The following is a 10,302-nucleotide window of genomic DNA, read 5'->3' as shown; positions in this document are numbered from 1 at the left end:
ATAGCATTAATGAAGACTATAGCTCATACCACATAACTTGGGTTAATAAGCCAAAATCTATCCTAATGGTCTATATATTAAACCAACCATTCACATAATACCATTTAACCACCAAAACCATTTATTAGCCATCACTAGGCTAATTTTCAATTCATATAATTTTTAATCCATTAAAAACCTTCACTTAGTGTCACTAACTTTTACTATTAGCCCTTATAATGAAAAGCAAACCTTAATTTAAATCTTATTGGGCTCAAATAGCAAAATTATAACTAAATCAGTAGACTTAAATTATTGAGGAGCAAAAACCAACCTCTCAGGGTTTAATTTGTGCCCAAAACACCTCTTTTTATCTAATTATCCACTCAAAACATTAGATCACTATATAGAAACTCAAAACATCCTCCCTAGCATCCAAAGAAACTAAAGCTTACAAAAATAAAGTCTTTGGGATCAAAATCTAGAAATTTCCTCTTCTAAAAATTGAAGAAAATCAAGAGGGAAGGAAGAGGATAGAAAGAGGAAGTTTACCTATTGTGTAGCCGAGCTCGCAACGGTCATAAAGCCTCCAAGATCCAAGCCTAACCCCCTCTCTTTCTCCTCTCTTCTTCCTCTCTCTCTCATGTGTTTCCTTTCCTTCTTTTCCTTTTTATTTTTGTTTCTACATCCAATTTGCTCTTTAAAATGCTGATCTAACACGTTAGGAAAAACTACAAGAAAAGGCCCAACATTTTTTTAGTATAGCACAAAAGCTCGAGTCAACTTTGGTAATTTTCCCATAGATAAAAATAAAATAAAACTAAAATTTTGATGAGAAGAATTCAAACTTTAGACCTCTATCAAATTATTCTTAATTTTAATTTAATTCTAAATATTTTATTTTTTATTATTATTATTTTTTTAAACCCGAGTCTTAAAATTTTGGGATGTTATAGCTTGTGAATTCAAAAGTTGTTAATTGAATCATTTTGTCCATTAAGAGATTCGGTTTAACCAAATTAATGTTTATGTGAAGTGTTGAGAATTAATTGAGGGACATTATATTGTATAGATTGAGCACTTGTGATGTTACTTGTGGGAGTCTACATTTTTAGGAATCCATAGTGAATGGTAATCCTTAGTAGTAAGGGTTAAAGCTAATTAGAGTCACCCTTTTACTTGTTTGTTCATGAAAGTGTTTACAAGTATTTTTATATAACTATATCATTATGTTATAAACTGATAAAGCAACAGCATTATGAAAGAATATGCATACAGGTGTGTGAGTATTGATTGAAATGAATTTGAGGTAGCATGTGTATTAACATACATCACATCCATGAGTATACCCTAGATTATGGTAAAGGAAAATAGCCCTACTCTGAAGAGGTCAAGGAAGTCCTGATTATCCAAAATGTAGAGCTTGGCTCTACCACGATGGACTTGGGAGAATCTTGATGATCTAAAGTATAGAGTTTAGCTCCACCACAATGGATCTAGGATATAGAATGATCCACGAGGTTACCCTAAACTAGGGTAGGAGGTTGTGGTCATACCCTATATAAGGCTAAGAAGTCTTAATGATCTAGAGCGTAGAGTTTAACTCTACCATGATGCACTTAAGAGACTACCCATACATGAAGAGGATTACCTAGTATGAATAATAGTATATTAGGCTCTATTCCATGTAACTGGAGGTCTTGGTTTGAGCATAGAGATTACTCTACTAGGTGGAACTAGGAATGCATAAACATGAGCATGATGAGATTGATGAGAATGAATTCCTGTATATGCATATGATATTGCTTTTATTAAAACATATGCTACTTTATCTCTTGTTGATGATTTTGCTTACTAACCAGTAATTGGGATTACCTCTGACTTACTAGGATGTATGTCTCACTCCATTACTTTTGAACACAGGTGAAGAGAGTGTAAGAAGGTCAGGAAAGGAAGCAAGGAAAAAGTAGCCTTATTGGTAGTGATATGACTACCATCTGAGTAAAATGAATGTATAATATGCTGTTAAAGTTTGAGTTGTCAACTAAGATGCATAAGTGAATGTGGATGTGGATATGAAATGTGTTGTGAAAACTTACTTGTATATATATATATATGATATTGCATCTTGTCAAGGGTGCCCAGTGAGGGGTACGTGGGTAGGCTTAAATGCTAATCAAGCAAGTGTATGATATTATGTAACTTGTTCCACTTATGTATATGTGTATATGTGTGTTGAATGTGCAATTAATTATGAATTGTGTATATATGTGAGAACTTGACATAAATGGTGAGGCGGAGCCCTATTTAGAAAAGTCAAGTATATTGATATTCTCAACCATATGGGGAGGCAAAATCCCATATATAAGAGTCAGATGATTGAAAGTGGAGCAAGTTTATGTGCATGTGTTATATAGATTGTGCTTCATATAAGTCTATAAGTGTGTAATATAACATTGAGAGGTCAGTTTGGGTAAATAATGTGGTATATGTGATGTGATGTATTAATCAGGTATATGTGATCGTTTTGGACTTTGTTCGAGGCTCAGAGTAGTTTAATAGGATAACGAGTGAGAATTGAGCACTTAGGGTGTAAGTTTTGAAAGAAAAAATGACTTTTTACAGCCAAGTGTCCAATTTTAGATCAAACCATGAGATTGAGTCTAAACTTATCTCATTAGATAGATTATGTGGTAAGCTTCATGTGGGCACTTGAATTACTCCAATCAAACGTTGAGTATGGATATGGCACATGGCAAAAGTTTTCCTATTGAACTACTACTTGACAGCAAATTTTACTATCATATGCGCCGTGGTGCATGGTGTGCCATGCTACAGCACATGACATAGACAGAGGTAGGGCATGTTGCTTTGTACCACATGCCGTGGTGCATGGTGGTACAAGCTACAGTACACGGCACATTTCATAAAAAAAGATTTATGCCTTTTTGAGTCTTGAATTGTGTATTTGCGCTTTTATTAGCCTACTTATTTGAATATATGTTTTAAGAAGTTAGGATCCTATGATTTAAAAACAAATAAAGGGCTATGACTCTAATATTATTATTCATGTTAATTGTGTGATTGGAAATGGTAAAGTCTGGATTGAGTTTGGATTTTACAGTTTAGTATCAGTTTAGTTTGGTTTTGATCTTTGTGCATTACATCACATTATACATTTATTACTCTTTTCCAGCCTCCACCTATCTATTTACTAACTTAATTTAACTTTACTCCTTAGGAATGGAGAAAGATGTATAAAGCTGCCATTAATCTGTGATAGCTTTGAGAGGACATAGTAGACATCCATGGCGTACATCAGCTCAAAATGCCCAAGATGTGCAAGATCTAAAGGTGCCTTCGGAATAACCTCAGGGTAATAATCCTACAATGACACTTATGCTAGAAGTAATGCTGGATATTCAGTAAAGTCTAACTAGCTATGATGCCCTAAACCATAATAGGGATCACCAGGAGCTAAGGTCAAAGTAAGAGACAAAGCTTAAGGCTAAAAAGAGAGTAGAATCTGAGCAACAACTTGAGATACAATTGAGAAGGCCAATGACCTCTCATGCTTCAAGGAGTAGGTCGGTAACCAATAGGGATGATCAAGAGATTCTCATAGACTGAGTCTGGAGAACTTTTTTATGATTAAATCTACCGACTTTTAATGGCAGTATGAGAGAGGAAGATGCACAGAATTGGGTTGAAAGAATGGAGACAATCTTTAAGGTCACTCCATGTTCCTCTAAGCAAAAAGTAGTGTCGGCTATGGTACAGCTAATTGAGGATACCAAACATTGGTGGCATTTGATGAGACCCTCTATGGTAGTCAACTCAACTGGGAGCAATTCAAAGAAAGATTCTTTAACTATCACTTCCTTAGGGCATTTTAAAATGAGAAGGAAGCAGAATTCTATGCATTCCAGTAGGGAGATGTGGATGAGGAGTCATTTATAAGGAAGTTCAACTAGCTTTTCAAATTTGTGACTTACCTACACAAGAAGGATGACAATAAATGAAAGGCCAGGAGGCTGATTGAAAAGATGCAACCCGAGTATAGAAGGCAAATTGCCTTACTAGGAGAAGCTATATATAAGCAAACTTATAACCAACTTCATATATCTACGAGACAGGGTCAAGAGGCAGATTTAAGAAGAGAAAAAATAGTTATAGGCGGTTTTCCACACCGTTAGGTCTAACTAGAGGAATATTCAAGAGAGGCAGTTATGGTGCTAATGGTTCTGGATCCTCGTGCAGGAGGATTTTTGATAGAGGATCACAGTCTCAAGGAGTGATTGGCTAGGGCAAGAGGTTTAGTAAGGCTAGAGATTCTAGAGCTTCACAGTAGTCAAGTCAGACTAGTACTGCCCCTACATCTCGTGTGAGCACTGAATGCTCACTAGTGTGTGCAAATTATAGGCAAAACCATCCTAAAAGGTGTTAGGTGTGTTACATCTATGGTTCCATAGGTCATTTTATAAAGGATTGCCTCAAGAATCAACAGGGAGCTTTTGAGCAGTAACTGGTAGTGCCAAGTCAAGTGTACATAATTTCTTAGGAGGAGGCTCAAACAGCATCAAATTTGATCATAGGTACAATTTCTATTCGTGAGCAAAGAATTCAGGCTTTATTTAACTCAGAAGCTATTAATTTGTTTATGTTTCTTGATTGTGTGAAAAAGTTGGATTTACCTATGCATAAGTTACCTTATATAATTAAAGTGTCTATGCCCTTTAGATTACTGGATACAACTAGTAAGGTGTGTAATGGAGTTGAGTTATGCTTTAAAGGCAGAAGTTCTGTGATAGATCTGATCCTGATTCCTATGCAAGGATTATGCATGATCATTGGAATGGACTAGTTGGTAAGAAATAATACTATCCTGAATTGTGCTGGAAAGATAGTGTTACTACTAGTGCATGTGATGCCAACTATGATTTTCATAGCAACTACCAATCAACAAAGATTGTGTCAGTAGTGATAGCTGAAAGGTTGATTTTTGAAGGTTGTTAGGCCTTTGTAGTTTTCTTTATAATGGAAGGCAATGGTAGTAGTAATATTGATATGATCCAAGTTGTAAATGAGAAGGTATTTACAGATGAGGTATCTGGTTTGCCATCAAAGCAAGAAGTGGAGTTCTCTATCAATTTGACATATGGTATTAAGCCTATTTCAAAAGAACTATATAGAATGGCTCCTTTAAAATTGGTAGAGCTTAACAAATAGTTCGAAGAGTTGCTAGAAAAGGGCTTCATATGCCTTAGTATGTCGCCATAGGGTTTGCAAAACTATTTGTGTAAAAGAATAATGGCAGCTTGTGATTATGTATTGACTACAAGCAACTAAACAAAGTGACAATGAAGGACAAGTACTTACTCCTAAGGATAGATGATTTGCTAGATCAGCTAGTGGGAGCTTCAGTGTTTTCTAAGATCAATTTATGATCTAAGTACCATCAATCATGAGTTAATGCAGAGAATGTGCCAAAGACGGCATTTCATACTCGATATGGTAACTTTGAGCTTTAATGATGCCGTTCGAGTTGATAAATGTGCTTGCAGTTTTCATGGACTACATAAACCACATATTTTGTCCCTTCTAAGATTAGTTTTTTGTCGTACTCTTAGATGACATGTTGATATACTATAAGGATGAGGAAGAGCACGCAAGGCATCTAGGGACCATGTTAAGTATTTTGAGGGATAATAATTCGTATGGCAAGCTAAGTATGAGTTTTGGCTACAAGAGGTAAGATTCCTCAGACATGTGGTGTCAGTTGAGGGTATTTTAGTATATCCTCACAAAAGTAGATGCAGTGTTGTGATGGGGATGGTTAAGTTCAATGACTGAGGTACAAAGTTTTTTAGGTTTGGCTAGTTATTACCAAAGGTTCATTCAAGGAATTTGAGGTGATTTGTGTATTGACATGCATCGCATTTGCGATATACCCTAGATTATAGTAGTGGGAAGTAGCCCTAGTCTGTGGAGGTCTAGAAAGTCTAAATGATTTAGAGCATAAAGCTTGGCTCCCCCACAATAGACCTAGGAGAATGCTAATGATTCAGAGCATAAAGCTTGACTCTACCATGATGGACCTAGGATATAGAATGATCCATAAGGTTACCCTAGACTAGGGTAGGGGTCGTGGTCCTACTCTATATAAGGCTAAGAAGTCCTAATGATTCACAGCATAGAGTTTAACTTTGCTATAATGGATTTAGGAGAACACCCATATATGAAGAGGATTACCTAGTTTAAGTAGTGGTATAGTGGACCCTAATCCATATGACTGGAAGTCCTAGTTCGAGCGTAGAGATTACTCCTCTAGGTGGAACTAGGAATGCATAAATATGAGCATGATGAGATTAATGAGAATGAATTCTTGTATATGCATATGATATTGCTTTTACTGAAACACATACTACTTTATCTCTTATTGATGATTTTGCTTACTAACCAGTAATTAGGATTTCCTTCGAGTTACTAGGACGTATGTCTCACTCTATTACTTTTAAACACAAGTGAAGAGAGCACAAGAAGGCTAGGAAAGGAAGTGAGAAAAGAGTAACCTTAATTGGTAGTGGTATGACTACCATCTGAGTGAAATGAATATACAATATGTTGTTAAAGTTTAAGTTGCCAACTAAGATGCATAAGTGAATGTGGATGTGGATATGAATTGTGTTGTGAAAACTTACTTATATATATATATATGATGTTGCATCTCGACGAGGGTGCCCAGTGAGGGGAACATGGATAAGCTTGGATGCTAATCAAGGAAGCGTATGATATTATGTAACTTGTTTTATTTGTATATATGTGTTGAATGTGCAATTAATTGTGAATTGTGTATATATGTGAGAACTTGACATAAATGGTGAGGCAGAGCCCTATTTAGAAAAGTCAAGTATATTGATATTTTTAACCATATGGTAAAGAGGAGCCCTATATGTAAGAGTAGGATGATTGAGAGTGGAGCAAGTTTATATGCATATGTGTTATATAGATTGTGCCTCATATAAGTCCATAAATGTGTAATGTGCATTAAGAGGTCAATTTGAGTAAATGATGTGGTATATGTGATGTGATGTGTTAATCAGGTGTATGTAGTCCTTTTGGACCTAGCTCGAGGCTTGAAGTAGTCTAATGGGATAAGGAGTGAGAATTGAGCACTTAAGGTATAAGTTTTGCAAGAAAAATTGACTTTTTACACCTAAGTATCTAATTTTAGATCAGACTGTCAGATCAACTCCAAACTTGTCTCATTGATGGATTATGTGATAAGCTTCGTGTGAGCACTTGAATCACTCCAATCGAACATTTAGTGTGGAAATGGCAAGTGGCAAAAGTTTTCCTGTTAAACTGACATATGATAGCACGGTGCATGGTGTGCCATGCTATAGTACATGACATAGACAAAGGCAGGGGATGTTACTCTGTATAACATGCCACAGTGCCTAGTGGTACAAGCCGCATGATAAAACACATTTTTACCCACTTTTATTTATCAATTAGAAGCTTTTTATTAATTTTTTATCACTTTAAAGTGCACTTATTGCATTAGATTTAGAAAATTGCCTAACTTACTAGGTTTAGTATATTAAAGATATTTTGGTCTAAAAAATAAACTTTTGAGAAAATGTACAAGAAAAATTAAAAAGTACATTTTATGTCCATTTGATGAGTGATGAAATTATATTTTTAATATTTATTTTAGTTTGGGAGTAATTAAGTAAAAGTCAACACTTTCTAAAGTGTCCTAGTTTGACCTAGTTTTCGGTTCATATTTGTGTGAAAATTTGTATATAATTTTTTGAAGCCTAAAAATTGATTAGTTTAATTAATTATCCCTTCTAATTATGAATTTAATTTTAGATATTAATTAGATTTTATTATGTCACATGTTATTTAATTGAATTATGTGATTTATGTGACATAGGTGGCATATGACTTGTGCATCAATTAGGCAATTGAAGTCAACACTCCTTGAGGTCAAAGATGATGGTTTACACATGAATTAGGCTTTATATAGGGATTAAATCAGATTGAAAATGTGGATGACACATGAAAAATTATGCACACATTGGAATCATCTACAAGCTAATTAGAGGATGCCACCTTGCAAGTGTGATAAGGCTCCCATTTCCTTTTTATTTTCTTTTCTTACTTTTTAATTAGACTTCAGCTGATGGGAAATACTTAAGAGCACATCCATTCACCCCATTTGTAGATCCAATACTCATTTCAATCATCCCTTCCATTCTCTCTCTCTAATTCATCTTATTCTTCATTTTCTCTACCTTCTCTCTACTTTCTTCATTTTTTCAGCACCCATAACTCCACATTCAGCCATCAAACCTTCATAAAACCACCACAATTCCATTACTCTCACTTAGATAAACCTATCCCCACCACTTGCAAGGAGATTTGAAACTTGATTCCACCATTTCCATAAAGCTCTCCTTGGCTATGTCTAGTTCTTAGAGGAGAAGGTGTTCTTGATATTCTCTAGCTAAATTCTCTAGGGAATCCTAAGGAAGAGTTGATGGAAGAGGGGCATTAAACTCTTCACTTGGATAAGCTCTACTATTTCTTCATCTTGTTTCAATTTCACTAGAATACTATGACTATGATTGACTATAGTTCAATTTGACTTTAGTTTTATGGTTGGTTGTAATTATTGAAACAAGATTGTTGACTTGAATTTCACGTCCTTTTGTTGTAGAAATTTCTGCCACTTAGTGATTTTCTATTGTAATGTGTGATTTCATTTAGTGAATGCCTTGTATTAGCCTAGCATTTAATTGTGTGGTGAATACTTGATGCGTTGCTTGAGTTTTCATAGTTTTAAGCTTCAATACAGCTTTAAATGGTGGCAATTGGGAAAGAATTTTAACTAAACACTTGATTAATTCTTGAGCTAAGCTAGTAAGGTTACCTAAAGGGCTTGTAATAGCATTTAGGGAATTGAATTAGTGAAGCTAGATTACTTGAGATAGTTTTCTTAGGTAAACACTTTTTCAACCAAGGAAAAGGAGTTGAGTGAGTTGCCATAATTAATTAGAGGTGAAGAATCTTCCTTTAACAACACCTTAAGGTTCCTATTTTAAAAAAGGAAAGTTCAATCTATTCACTTAGCTAGCATTTTAATTTCTTTCCAACTAGGTAATTAGATAGTGACTAGGTAACTAAACTTCTAATTCATTAAGTGATTTATTCTACTAGATAACCTCCTTAGTTGAACTAAAACCATCACTTGGGAAATGACCTAAGTTGGCCCTATATTATGTTAGGTTTGGTTTAGTTTTATTTTGAGGGTTGAGTGACACATCCTACCACCACGACGCATGGTATGTTTCATAAAAAGGGTTTATGCCTTTTTTTAGTCTTGAATTGTGTATTTGTGCTTCCGTTAGCCCTCTTATTTGAATATATGTTTTAAAAAATCAAGATCCCATAATTTGAAAACAAATAAAGGACTATTATTCTAATATTATTATTGTTATGCTTGTTGATTGTGTGATTGGGAAGGGTAAAGTCCAAATTGAGTTTGAACTTTATAATGTATCACATGATTGGGTTGTGGCAAGTCATGTGTTATATCGAGTCATGATCACATGTCTGAGCATCTTGTGTCTATATACCATGTGATTAAATAAAAGTGAATTATTTGAGAGATAATGTGTTTTGAGACATGTGAAACCATGTGTTAAGACATGTTTTAAGAAAATTTGATTCATATCCATATGTTTTTTTAATTGATATAAAACTACAAAGGGTAGGTTTTATCTTGGATACTAAGTGGCTAAACTTACCCTTTTCCTTTAACATTTTATAGACTCTAGCTCTGGTGCAGCATGGGATAAAGTTTAGGAGGCTTAGGAATTAGTGCATTCCTAGTATAAGCCTCTAAGAATTGTTTATTTCATGTAATAGATTTACAATGCCAATTCTATGATGCATTTTGAGTACACTTGCACTATAAAATTATTTATACTATCTGGATTATATTTTGGGCCCTGAGTAGTTATGTGCCTTGAGTTACTTATACTAATAGGACCAAAATACTAATACAAGTATAAAAAAGTTGTTTTAAGCATGATATGAATGTTTTTAAATGCAATGCAATGAATTGCCTCCCTCTTCTATTTTTGGTATTAAAGGGGTTGAGGAGTAATTTTGTAGTATACTAGTATTTGAGTACATGTAATGTGTTTTACTAGTAGTCTTATGTCTAATGAATATAGTTTGGGTGTTAAGAAGGGCCTTTGGCACTTGTTTTAGGTTTGGGATACCCTTTTTTATTGTAAAAGTTGTAAA

This window comes from Prosopis cineraria, unplaced genomic scaffold (genome assembly GCF_029017545.1).
Source record: "Prosopis cineraria cultivar Desert tree isolate PC_DT_omini unplaced genomic scaffold, ASM2901754v1 PC10, whole genome shotgun sequence".
Lineage (NCBI taxonomy): Eukaryota > Viridiplantae > Streptophyta > Magnoliopsida > Fabales > Fabaceae > Prosopis > Prosopis cineraria.
Note: the sequence above shows the minus strand (reverse complement) of the source record.